Genomic DNA, 13,984 nt, shown 5'->3' on the forward strand with positions numbered 1-13,984 from the left:
GGTTAACTTGTTTGAGGTGTGGATTCTAGCTAGATTTCTGTTATACTCTGCCCTCTGCGCGTTAGCAGCCATAGCTGCACTATCACCGTGGCAACCGCACAAACACGTGCCACTCACAGGTGATTGGTATTAGCTGATTAGTGGAGACACAAGACAAGCTATTCAGTCAACTCGTCTCATTAAAAGACTAAGAGCACCACAACATAACTACTACCACTACTGATACTGCTAGTTAAATCTTATGCCACTACTACAACTACTAATTCTGCAGATGCTGCTAATATCTCTTTTACTAACTACTATGGTTCTGTTTTGTTTTACTACGCCACTGAGTGCGTCACTTGACCATGAGAAACCCGATAGCCATTGTCGGTTTATGCCAACAATACGATTACTCCGTTTACATGTGTAATTAGTTATGCGATTACTCAAACACGTTTACATGATTCTTTTTATTAATCGTTGTATGCTCCACGGACAAAACTTGCACCATCATCCTTCTGCAACAAAATGTCGCCGTGTCTTCCTGTATCGGCCCTACTGCTGTATGTTTCATTCAATCAACACATTGAATCCTACTAAGAAAGCCAAATAAACGCGCTCAATGATAATGCTACTACTATCCCAACTATAATTTCAGCTGTTAAAAATTATATTCTTGTTACGACTAGCTAGCCTAATTCTTCTTCTTCTGTTTAACAGTTCAGTTCTCTTAACTTTGTTGATGCAGTTCCGCTTCCCCACTGCCTCTTGAAATTCAACTATTTTTTCGATTGCTTCACAACGTTCAAACTTATTGTCCCGCATAGTATTCAAGCACTTAGCTTTGTTAGGTGATGCAGTTCAGCAACCACAACTGCCTCTTTTGTGTGACTCACACATTTAAAAAATTAATTTCAGCTTGCGGGTATTTTCTCATTTCTGTATTTTCAGCCATTTAAAATAAATAAGTTCAGATTTCAGCATTTCAACGCATTTTCAGCAGGAAATTGCATTTTCTAGTTTAGCGTAGGCCTACTATCGTGTTGTCATAACCGCCAAGTTAACTCGCACCCATCCCCCGTCATCTATAGAGGCAAGGAAAGTAGCTAATCACTCAGTGAGAGTTGTGGTATTTGAATTGCCTTTCTCATCAACGTATTAACAAAAAAACTATAACACTCATTACGTAAAACGTAGTTTTGGTTTCTGATACACTATGATTGCAATAAGCAGCTGTGTAGAGGACATCTAACACTTTGTGGTGCGACATGTCATGTTTGGTGGTCGTTAACCCATCAGTAGTCCTCCCAGAACGGGAAACGTGCCAGGAATTTGGCATCAGATATCCTTCAAGTCACGTGTGTACTGTACAGTGCATAATAACTGACCTACTTGGTAAGTACAATAAAGAAGAGAGCTATGAAAAGGGGGGGGTGGGGGGGTGGAGGAGTTTGTGGAACTTACAGCAGGCTGTGGACAGTATGTGTTCTACCTGTGTAGTATGTGCCATGTAAGCCAATACCAGATTCCAGTATCACTCACATGCCTGGTCAAGGTTAGTAGGGTCCACCCAATAGCATAGTTGTTGTTGAACTAGCTCCTTGAAAGCAGATGGGGAGGCTTCGTCTGTCAGCAAGAGAGATTGTTTCTATTGTTGTCTTTCAGATTTTGTGTCTTAATGATTTCACACAGATCAGTTCCCACTTGGGACATGCATTTGGCTCCTTTCTTTTGAATTGTTCACGGTCAGTTGAATGATTGAAGGAGGGCTGTAGTCAAGGTGATGTGAATCGTATGGAGTGTGTGATGCTCGATAACAAAGCCAGTCAACTGGATAATCCACAGGTGTCAGAGACAGTATAGCAGGACCCCAGGAGGAGTGGTCCAACGCCAGGTAAACACTTGGGTTGTGGCTGGCCGGCAGGTCAGTCATAGACCCCCTGAGTGGCTGGCCCTACCCTCTCCCAGCGCCCGGCAGGACAGGGCATCCCAGCAGACAGCCAAGGTGTTCCCTGACCCCCTGCACTGCTGCCGCTCGCCTTTCAAACACAATGACGCAGATACGCTGTGCTGAACCTGCGAGCTTAATGACTTTACCCGTACTCCTCTTACTCACCTATTTTGACCCGGGTCGTTGGCAGCGGTCTGTCGTTGGCAGTAGTCTGTCGTGTTACATGCACTGTAGGGCTATGAGCAGGCAGACCCACAGACCCCCTACCGGGACACCACACACTCATGTTAAATTTCTTGATGGCTGAGACTGCTCTGCCCGGGGTAAGTAGTTGGAGTATTTATAGTTATGGTGTTATGCCAGCTTTGTCCCGCACGGTGTCCTGTGTCACAGTCCACAATAACGTCTCTGTAGGGAGAAACGAGAGGAATTCAAAGATGAGTCTGAAACCAGCATGTGTGAAAATATGAGTATAAACAGGGTGGAAGGAATCTGTGCTGGAACTCCTGAGGACAGTGGGAAATAAAAGGCAGGCTCGAGAGTGTCTGTGTGAGTGTGTGTCTGTGTTTGTGTGTGTGAGAGATTCCTCATCCTCAGCGGGCTGCCACACCTTCCCCTCTCTGGCGCTGGTCCTGAGCCTCCTCCCTGCCAGCAGACACAGCGTTAGAGCTGAATCCACATGTTGTAGCTGAGATGAAAGGCCCTGTTAGGTTGGTGTCAATGCCAATAGGACCGCCTGCCAAGTAAGCCCTACTTAGTGCGATCCCAGATGTTCCTGACACTGAATATTCCCCCCTGAAATGTGAGGGAGCCTCCTCTCGACCCTTCACATCAAAGTCTGGGTCGGAACTCAAAACAATGAGCACTTCCTGTCCCCGAGCGCCCGGGCCTCATGTGCTGGGGAAGACGAATCGATGATTTACTGAGGCAAAAAGTGGGTAGGGCCCTTCATCAGAATGGCTGAAAGAATTGTATTAACTGTTTCTTTTTTGAGTTTGATTTGGTTTGTAAGAGCAGCGAAAACATTCTCACAGACATCTCGCTCATCTCCTATTGAAAGCCTCCAGTACATCAGACACACCCACCTGCCCAAAATTTGCATCTCCAACACATCAGCAGGATGACAGACTGAACTTCAAGTCATAAATCATACATCATGTAGCTTTCCTAGATGAAATGACTGTACGACCGATTTGCAGAGACATTGAATGTTGTTGAAGGTCTGTACACTGGAATGAAACGGAAATGACACGCATCTCTCTAATCTGTTTACTGAAGGCATTGCTTGTTCTATACAATTTTCTAAGTGTTTATAATTCAGCATGCCTAGTTAGCAGTACATGTCCATCACTGAAGGCTACACAATTACAGACATGCCTCAACCAGAGGAACTCTTTAACTCACACTTTCTCTGCATCACCTGCTTATTCATTCTTAGAATTGGATTGGATAGTTTTTATGGTGGGTTTTACTGCCTGGAAATTGATGACAGTAAGACGAGGACTCATAGACAAAATATGGGGTTTCTCAATCGATCTTGAGAAAGAGAAAGTGCAGTTGTTACATCACTGTAAGGACACAGTTCCTCTGTTCTTTATGCTAAAGTTGTGTTCCTGGGGTAACTTTATTGTTATGTAACCACTCTGGAAATAACACTGAAGTAATTACCATTTCATTAATCTCACTTTGGTTACCGGCGTTGGTTAGTGTAGGGATGCAGTAAGGGCGTGTGATGGTGTGATAGAGGTTGATAGGCTCGCTCCAGCCTGCTCCAGTCCAGACACGATCAGCTTCTTTGTCAGCCCCAGTTGAGTGGTTTCCTCCCAGACAGCCGCGTGGCTGCACGAACATGTTGACTTTCTGACCTCTCCCCCCCCCCCCCCCGCCTTTTCCCTTTCTCCCCCTCTCCCTTTCTCTTTTCCCAGTCTCTCCCTCGAACACAGGGCAGGGACAGGCTTACGTCATGCCATTTGCACGTGCGACGGCCACCCGGCCAGACCCGAGGGGTTGGCCCAGGACACACTGATGGTGCGACCACCGGATCGACGGAGCTCTGTGTCATCAGTTCGCCGGAGGTGCAACAATAAGGCTTAATGCGTGATTAAGTCCCAAATCACCTCTCATTATGAGTGAGCATGTCAACCGTGAGAGTGGCGTTGCCCTTTCACAAAACCCTGCTCCACCCACCCCCACCCCTCCCCCCTCCATGCACAGACACTCCCTCCATCCACAGCCACACCCCCACAGACCCCCCCCGGCTTATCCTGTATCTGTGTGTCTGTATCTCTCTGTGTGGTGCTGGCTTGATCTTTCCTTTCTCCCTGTCTCTCATCAGATCATTAGAGTCAGGGTCTGGAGCCATGTTGCTGCTCTGAAGCACTGAAGATCATTTCTTAATGTTCGACTAAGCCAGGCACTCAAACCACAGGCAGCAGCTGAAATGTCAAAATAGACGTCATGATGAAAGGGAATGTTTAATGTGTTACAGTTGTGTTTTTTTTAAAAGAGTTAATCATTAGAAGCCACCCCTTCTTGTAGATCAGCCGAACATGTTCGGATTTGTCTGTTTCTGCAACCAGGATAATGGAGGTCTCAGGGAGGAGAGAAGTTCTGTCCTGACTGCACTTGCACTGGCTGCGAAAAGCCATGTGAGTAATGCACGGTTGCTATGTGATGTGTTTTAGGGATAGTTCATGTCTACTGAACTACCCCTAGACACGACTGTCAGACACGCAGACAACACAGGTTGGCCCAATGTCCCAACCGCAAGATGAGCAGGAAGTGGGTCTATACTGTATGTAAAGGACTTTCAATGTTCTGATGATCATGAGGAACACGCCATACTGTACATCACTGTGCCTGTGCAGGACTGACTGAGGGAGACCACAGCAGCTGTCCAACTACAGACAGACGCGAGCATAAACAAGGATCAACCCGACAGATGAACATGACCAGTATAAACAAAACAAAAAAAAAACAGTTTCTTCCAAGCCTGCTTTTGATGTTGGAAAACAAGAAGGAACCTGTGTTTTTCCACCCTGTGAAACCAAATAACTCGGTGGATTTTGGGAAAGCTTTCTGCTGACGTCTGAATCAGCGAGGCTTTGAACCAAACACCACCTCCTCCTCCTCCCCGTCATGTCCCCAGTCATGCCGAACCTCGACCAGTACACGCCTCACTTCCTGTGGAAGGGTGGGACTCCTCTCCTCTTCACAGGGGCAAGCTGAGACAAAAGAAACGATGCCAAGTGACTCTTCTGAACGTAGCCCAGCGTGGAGCACTTTGAGGCTGGCCCCTCAGACTCTCTGACAGAGGTTAGAAGCTCCACTTGACTCCAGCCTCCCAGGTCAGCTCTGTCAGATAGCTGCAGGTCTCTGGACAGACAAGACCTCGCACTCACAGACACACACAGAGTACTTGACTGTACTGTGTAGACAGCGAGCTGGTTTGTTGGACACGCTTCAAAGGAACTCCCTTGTCTGAAGACGACTGTGCGTAAAGATGATGTGCTGGTGGAGAGATGGGCTGAGGCCCAGCTGCTGCCCAGGTTGAGCGGGAGGCAGGATGATGAACACTGGTCTCTGACAGGCTGGACACATCTCAGCAGTCATGGGTACCCTGCCAGGTCCTCTTCTCTCCCAGCACACTTTCCCTCAGAGTAGTTTGTCTGGATGGGTCACCTTGTAATATCCCAATATCATCCATACTATCTCAATCCGTGGTACCAGGAAGTGTTCAAACTTTGTGGACCTGGATCATCCACTACCACCCTGCTGTTCTGCGACTCTGGATGGACGAGGTGGATCTCCCTGACCCTTCCAACCCCTCCCCCCCCTCCACTCCCCCCCAGCTGGTTTTGATTCCAGATTCCTTGAGTCCAGTCTTGGCTCACTGCAGACAATGGGGTGATCACAACCAGACAGGCTCCTCCCTCCAAGAGACAGCCTCCTCCCTCCAGGAGACAGCCTCATCCCTCCAGGATACAGGCTCCTCCCTTCAAGAGACAGCCTCCTCCCTCCAGGATACAGGCTCCTCCCTTCAGGAGACAGCCTGCTCCCTCCAGGAGACAGCCTGCTCCCTCCAGGAGACAGCCTCCTCCCTCCAGGATACAGGCTCCTCCCTCCAGGATACAGGCTCCTCCCTTCAGGAGACAGCCTCGTCCCTCAGGGATACAGGCTCCTCCCTTCAGGAGACAGCCTCCTCCCTCCAGGATACAGGCTCCTCCCTTCAAGAGACAGCCTCCTCCCTCCAGGATACAGGCTCCTCCCTTCAGGAGACAGCCTGCTCCCTCCAGGATACAGGCTCCTCCCTCCAGGAGACAGCCTCCTCCCTTCAGGAGACAGCCTCCTCCCTCCAGGATACAGGCTCCTCCCTTCAGGAGACAGCCTCCTCCCTCCAGGAGACAGGCTCCTCCCTCCAGGAGACAGGCTCCTCCCTCCAGGAGACAGGCTCCTCCCTCCAGGAGAAACCTCAGCCCCGAGAAGGTCCTCCAGAAGATCAGAGAACATGACAGCACAACGACAGCCGGGTGGGGAGTGGGTGAATCAAGTGTCCTCCTTCTTATGAGTGGAACCCTGGCCTCCCTGCCCACCAGCGGCCATCTTGGATCCCTCACATTCCTCAAACATGCTTACAGTGGTGGCCCCTGCAGCAGCTGAATGAACACACACATTACAATCACTGCCAACCCCTAGGTATGGGAACAGTGAGTGTGTCTGTGTGTCATGTCTGGGGTCTTGCCTACGGCCTGTTTGTTCAGGCTGTTTTGCCCGGTGTTCAGGCACAAGGTCCATAGCAGCTGTTGTCCTTAGGTGTGTGTGTATGTGTGTAAGAGTTAGGTATGGGTTATTGTATGTGTGAGTTTGGGCAGAGGGCATAAGGTATAATGTGTACTCCCTATCTTCACGTGCTCATTCTGTGCTCACCAGAACATGACGGAGTATCACACGTTCGTGTGAACTGAGACACCTGATCCTAGTCTCACCTCATCACAGACCCTGCAGACCATAGCGCATCATGTTAGGATTTGCAGAAGGGATATTGCAGGATTCTAGATATTTCTCTAGAGAGAGAGAGAGAGAGAGAGAGAGAGACTCTTAGAGAGAGAGAGAGACTCTTAGAGAGAGAGAGAGAGAGAGACTCTTAGAGAGAGAGAGAGAGAGAGAGAGAGAGAGAGAGAGAGAGAGAGAGAGAGAAAGAGAGAGAGAGAGACTCTTACAGAGAGAGAGAGACTCTTAGAGAGAGAGAGAGAGAGAGAGAGAGACTCTTAGAGAGAGAGAGAGAGAGAGACTCTTAGAGAGAGAGAGAGAGAGAGAGACTCTTAGAGAGAGAGAGAGAGAGAGAGAGAGAGAGAGAGAGAGAGAGAGAGAGAGAGAGAGAGAGACTCTTAGAGAGAGAGAGAGAGAGAGACTCTTAGAGAGAGAGAGAGAGAGAGAGAGAGAGACTCTTAGAGAGAGAGAGAGAGAGAGACTCTTAGAGAGAGAGAGAGAGAGAGAGAGAGAGACTCTTAGAGAGAGAGAGAGAGAGAGAGAGAGAGAGAGAGAGAGAGAGAGAGAGAGACTCTTAGAGAGAGAGAGAGAGAGACTCTTAGAGAGAGAGAGAGAGAGAGAGACTCAGAGAGAGAGACTCAGAGAGAGAGAGAGAGAGACTCAGAGAGAGAGAGAGAGAGAGAGAGAGAGAGAGACTCAGAGAGAGAGACTCAGAGAGAGACTCAGAGAGAGAGACTCAGAGAGAGAGTGAGAGAGAGACTCAGAGAGAGAGTGAGAGAGAGACTCAGAGAGAGAGAGAGAGAGAGACTCAGAGAGAGAGAGAGTGAGAGAGAGAGTGAGAGAGACTCAGAGAGAGAGAGAGAGAGAGAGACATTAGTGAACATTAAGGCCTCATTCTCCTCTGGTATGGGACAGTACCTCTTAGAAATGACTGTCAGCACCTAACTCCTCTCTGCCCCAACACGCAAGTATGTGTAAACATCCATACACATAGCCCTGGGCCTGTTGTATGAGTGACTCAACAGAGGGAAACTATGAGTGGGCGATTTACCTTTGCTTGTCTTCGTTGAATAGGGGAATACCACTGCCACACCTGTTGTCACTTCCTGTTTGAAGAAAAGAACGCTGCTTCCTACTGGCTTGACCTTTTGATGGAAGGTTGTATTTAGAAAACCACAGCAACGCTTCCACAATGTGGCCATTGTCTTGTATCTCTTCTCCTTTATGTGAGTCTTGTTTCATGAAGTCCCGGCTCAGGACAATCCCTTTTGCTTACTCAGCCCAGGGTTTAGTGCAGAGAGGAGCGTGCAGACAGGCTAGCTGTCGTGGGCTGTGGGTGTCCCACCCTTGTGTACACAGCTCAGTCCAGGACCACAACACTTTGTCCGTACGTGCATAGCACGGTTTGTTTTGCAAAACAAATGGGTTCCGCATTCACCGTTGGAGAGAAGGCTGCGAACTCTCGTGGGTTCCTTTTGATAACCATCACACGAATCAGAATGATTTATGCCATGGATGTAAACCAGTTCTGTTTCCCTAAATCATTTGTTTGTTCAACCGAGGGACACTTCAAATTGTGTTGAATATGGGAACTGGCATTGGGCCCATGGCTGTGGCAGGGAGGGGAGGTGTGTGTGTGTGTGTGTGCGCGTGTTTCATATGATTGTACAGCAGTGGCAGCAGTAGCCTGGGAAGGCCTTGGGTGTGGTAGGGCTCAGGGAGGAGGAGGGGGGGGGGCGTTGGGTTTAGATTGTATGTGTTTGTTGCATGTGATGAGGTGGGGGCCAGGGCAGAGTCCCAGCCTGCCTGTGTGTGGGGTGGAAGGACCAGTCTGCCTCCCCCCCGGTCAGACACCAACTTTCCCAGCCTGCACTAAGGAGCCAGGCTCCTTAAATAAACCACTATTTACCACACATGCACACACACGCACCTCTTACTGTCATTAGTGCACACTTCACTCACTCCTTTCATCCCTCTTATTATCAGGGCATCGTGGCACCGAACAGCAGGTGAGGGAGTGCAGAGCCGTCATTACGCTGCTCCTCCGATGATCCGGTAAACACTGGATGTGGACCCCCAGCCAGCAGAGTCCCCCTGGGTGCTCCGCCCACCAACACCACCCAGCTTCCTGTTCCAACAGCTTTGGGGATTTAGAGGAGAGGGAGCTGTGTGAACGCCACAGTTAAAGAGGTGCCGTCCAGGTTTGATCTCCTAAAGGCTTGATTGGCTTATCTGGATGTTACGCAGATGACAAAAGTGTAAACATTTGTGGCTCTTCTGATTCAGTTGTCTAGACTCTAGACATTAGACTAGTCACCTCTCTATCTGTCTCCATTCCCCCTATAGCCCCATGACCACCTTTCGGTGTAGACCTGGACTATATTTAGAGTGTGATGCTGCGCTGTCGCTTCAGTCTCTCAGATCCTGCTTCTCTCAAAGGACCTGGCCTGCCGGTCTGTCTGCATGCTTTCCTGTTTGCCTGTCTGCCAGCCTGCCTGTCTGCATACTTTCCTGTCTGTCTGCATGCTTTCCTGCCTGCCTACCTGTTTGCCTACCAGCCTGCCTGTCTGTCTGCATACCAGCCTGCCTGTCTGTCTGCGCATCTACCTGTCTGTCTACCAGCATTATAGACTGTCTCTTTTTTCCCTGCCTGCCTGTCTGTCTGCCTGCAGCTCAGATGGTTTGGGCCCATGCCAGGTGTCACGGGTAACATTTGCTGCAATTATTTTAGGGTACAACATCCCCCTACCAACCACCACCGTCACCACTCAGAGAGGGGACGAGAGGGGGAGGAGAGGAGGAGGAGAGGGGGAGAAGGGGAGGAGAGGGGGAGAAGAGGGGGAGAAGAGGGGGAAGAGAGGAGGAGGAGAGGGGGAGAAGAGGGGGAGGAGAGGGGACGATCCACAGGGGATGTGAGGAGGACCAAGGGGGCGGGCCCTATAGCTGGAAGCTGTGTTGGGATTTGGATTACGGCGCATACCAGTGATTTGGAACACCAGAGCTGTAAATCATGTTGGCTTCAGCTTGAAGCCAAGGGCCACATCAGATCTGTCGCAAGTCTTAAAACGCTGCTTGTACTTGTTAGATAGGCTTGCTCATTGTTTACAGTCTGTGACTAAGACACTGTAGGCTGATGTATTCATCAAGCCCCATTACTGATTAGCTTGTTTTGAGTTATGGTGGGAACCAGTAACGTTTCCTCTCTCCTGTAGGCCCCAGTTCCTGCTGATAACAAACAACGACACAAAGCCCTAACATGTGTCTACGTGCTCTGTGGACTGTACTGCTACAATAGAAGGGTACATGGAAGAGCCACTGAAGAGCCCATGCGTGCGTATTTATAGATTTATGAGGCCTGGACCGTTGTGTATGAAGCGACATCAACATCAAAGGGTGGTTCCTAGAGGTACAGTACCAGTTAACACTGTCAGATCAGCAGCAAAGCTCAGTCCTATCTGAGAGACCAACAGCTTTGACTCCTACAGTTGTTTCCGAGTGGAAGTTTAGTTCCTTTACACTATGGAGGTATAGTATATAAAATATACTTTTCTTGATAACAGATTTGCCGTCATCAAAATACGAGTGTACCACCCATGTATGATGCAAACCTACGTCCCTGACCTAAACTCCAGTAAGCTGCGCTGAGTTTGGGAGACCTGTGAACCTGTCTTGTACCAAACCCGAGGTGTTGGTTCACCCGCAGAGAAGCATCACAGCAGAGGAGGGAGCTAGCGCTGGTGGCTAACGGCGGCCATGATTAGCGTGACTGTGTTTTGCCGGCTCTTTCTGCATTCCCAGCTGCCCCAGCTCTGGTCACCCTGTCAGCACCAGGTCTGGCCCCGCTGCCTCCAAGTCCCCTCTGGGGAAGTGGCACACCTTCGCCCACCTTACCCCCCACAGGGGCACGCGCTGTGTTCCAGGGGTGTCAGCTGTTTTTAACAACCTCGAAATGTTATTCCTAAAAAGTGTGGAGGACATGACCCACCCACGTATAATCCTCCCCCCCCCCCCCTCCCCTCTGCTGTGTTCCCCTGTGTTCATCCCTGTATTCAACCATTTCTTCAAAGATGTCACACCTACCCCAGAACCTCCACACCCAGTCCTGCTCAAGACCGTCAGACAGTTGGGAATGTGCTGCTGCTGCTGCTGTGCGCGATCATTCGGAGGTAGTCATTTCATCCAGGAATATCATTACACGCAGTTAGCAGGAAAAACACACTTGTCTGGCACCTATCAGTCGGATTCACTCTGGCTTCCAGGCAGAATGTCAGGCCGCGGTGAGGCCAAGTCAGGGGAATGGCGGGCAGTAACCTTATCTGCGCTTATGTGCGCTCTGGGGAGATGAGAGCTGCCAGCCAAGCCCCCCTCTCATTAGGACATCCAGGACCAGCTGTTTGTGTTAGTTTGTTCGTCTTGCTGGACCCAAGCGACTCCCACCTTGTTTGGTTGCAGGGCACAAAACAAGCGGCGCACGCTCGATCGGACGTCTCCGTAGTTACCCTCTGGGTGTACCTGGTCTCGGCTGAGTGCTCCTGCTCGGCACGGACGCCTGACGGGCGATGAGGGCTGTCTGGCGTTGCCGTGACAATGGGCCGGCCTGTTTGCTGAGAGGCTGTTGTCAGAGGCTCGTTGCAGCTCACTGACTTCTCACAGTCAGCTATTCCGACGGCTCTCAGCTTCTGCATGGGATAACGTATTAGTGCGGCGAATTCAGGGCTCAACCCTTCAGTGATTAATACAACACACTTCACCTGGCCACGTGCCTGTAGCTATGTACACAAACACGTAGACACGCTCTCTGTCTCTTAGCACCCATTCATAAAGTAGTGTGATTGGGTGACTGTTTCAGAATGCTCCCAACTCTGAAAATAGCTCATTCTCTCTGTAGTGATAAGTGTCCAGGCTACCAGACAGCTGATTGGTTGACAAAGGCACAGTGTGAGTGTGGGTAGCATGATGTGCCAAGAAAGCTGTGGTGGAAGCCCTGTGTCACACACACTCACATATACACACACACACACACACACACACACAGTCTGAACCCCTGTTGTCTCTGCGTCAGAGTGTGAATTTCTCACTATCTTTTTATCAGTCGTTAAACAGCAAACAATCGCTGGCTCGAGTCACGCCGACTACAGGGATCTATGGGAACGCTGGTGTGAAGTGTTGCTGCTGTGAGAGAACAGTTATCCCCCAAACCTCTGACTTCAACAATTCAGGGACGGGCTGTTTAAATGACATCAGCCGCAAACATATTTTAAGCTTCCATTATCTAGCGCTAAGCCGAGCAATCGTGAGAAAAAGTTGCGTGTGTGTGCGTGTGCAGACCTTCTCTGTTATTCTGTCTCTCACACTGGAATCCTGCTGTAACTTGGGTGCTGATCTGCCTTTCATGTTTCGGTTCTCACGGCTGTCAAAGCTTCCAGCTCAGCCTCTGTTCAGGGTGGGGCCTACCCACTGCACCATCATCCTGACAACCAGCAGTGGTTTGGGCAACACCAGTAGAGAGGTGACCAATTACAGAGGTGGCTTTCTTTTCACCCTCTTTTATTGTAGTGAAGTTGCTGAGTTGATGAGAAACGTTTCCACAGAGTTTCTTTCTCATCGTTTGTATTTTTCTATTCTCGTTTCCTCATTTGTGTGTCACTCCTTTCCCCTCTCTTCCTCTTTCCCTCCCTCCCACTCTCTCCCTCCCACTCCTCCCCCTCTTTCCCTCTCTTACCTTCTTGCTTCTCCCCCCCCCACGCACTCTCTTTGTCTCTATCACTCTCCCTCCCTCTTAGTCTCTCTCTCCCTTTGTCTCTCTGAATATGTTTTTGTGTGCTCTGTCTTCATCCTGACCTGAGTACCTGAGGGCAGGTGGGCCATGTTTCTGATCCAGCTGGTGACCCCAGTCACACATCCAGGCCAGGCTGTCATTATGAGGACACCAGCCCTCTGTTTTACTCCCCAGTGACCAGCTGGCTTGGCAGTAGCTCATTAACTACGTCTGTGCTTTAGCTACAAGCATACACATGGTTGAACACCCCACTGACGCGCTGACGATCTCACACAGCGTGGACGTAAAGCTTTCCTTTACTTTTTGTTTCAACACCAAACAGAAAGCCTCCCATGGGAACCAGGTCATTAATTATGTGATTCACTGTCTCTTCAGTTTGTGTTTAGGAGCTTCCCAGCCTTAACGACCTCTCCCTTGTCACGGTTCACACCCGCACATACAGCTCACTGGATCAGCGCCACTCAAACACAACTCACTCCTGGTTGTGTAAACAGTCACTGTCTGTGAAGTTAAGATGTTGAACTGACACTTGGTTGAGGTTCCGTATGTGCAGGTGGTCAGGCTGACTAAGCAGCTGAGAGTGGTTGTAGAGCAGGCCTGAGGGATAGACATGGCTCCCCTCTCCTCTCCTCTCCTCTTCCTCTCCCCTGTTTTCTCATCCTCTCCTCCTCCTCTCCCCTCCTCCTCTCCCCTCCTCCTCTCCCCTCCTCCCCTCTCCTCCTGTGACAGCTTGTTGCCCTGCAGCCTGATGCCCAGACTGTCTTGGCTGTGGATGATGCGTACAACTACAGAAACTACAGTTGGATGCAGTACCAGACTGGACAGAGATAAAGCCAAGAATCTGCAAAGGGTAGTCTTACTCCAACACACCCACCCCCATGCTGCTCGGAGTGTGTGTGTGTGTGTGTGTGTATGTGTTTCTCCAGCTGCCTAAGATTGTAACCTACTCTCCCCTCAGCCTAAACAGTTGCTCACGTCACTTCACAGAAGTCGTGCCAGAAGAGGCTCGGCCTCTGACTGTAACAGCGTGTCAACAATGGTCAACAGCGGTCAGTACCGGTCAATACTGGTCAGACACAGGTGGTTGGATTAGAGGCCCACGAGCACGTAGGGAAACACAGTTAATAACAGTTGTTCAGATCTGTGATCAGTACTGTTATTCAATGCTCTACCTCTGACATGGACTCAAGTGTTGTTATACTGTAGCTCTCCTCTATATTGTTTTATTACTCCTCCTATTTTTAGCGATCTCATTAAAAACGGTGCTAATGATTCAGAGCAGT

The sequence above is a fragment of the Hypomesus nipponensis genome, chromosome 3 (genome assembly GCF_054491055.1).
Source record: "Hypomesus nipponensis isolate SF chromosome 3, ASM5449105v1, whole genome shotgun sequence".
Classification (NCBI taxonomy): domain Eukaryota; kingdom Metazoa; phylum Chordata; class Actinopteri; order Osmeriformes; family Osmeridae; genus Hypomesus; species Hypomesus nipponensis.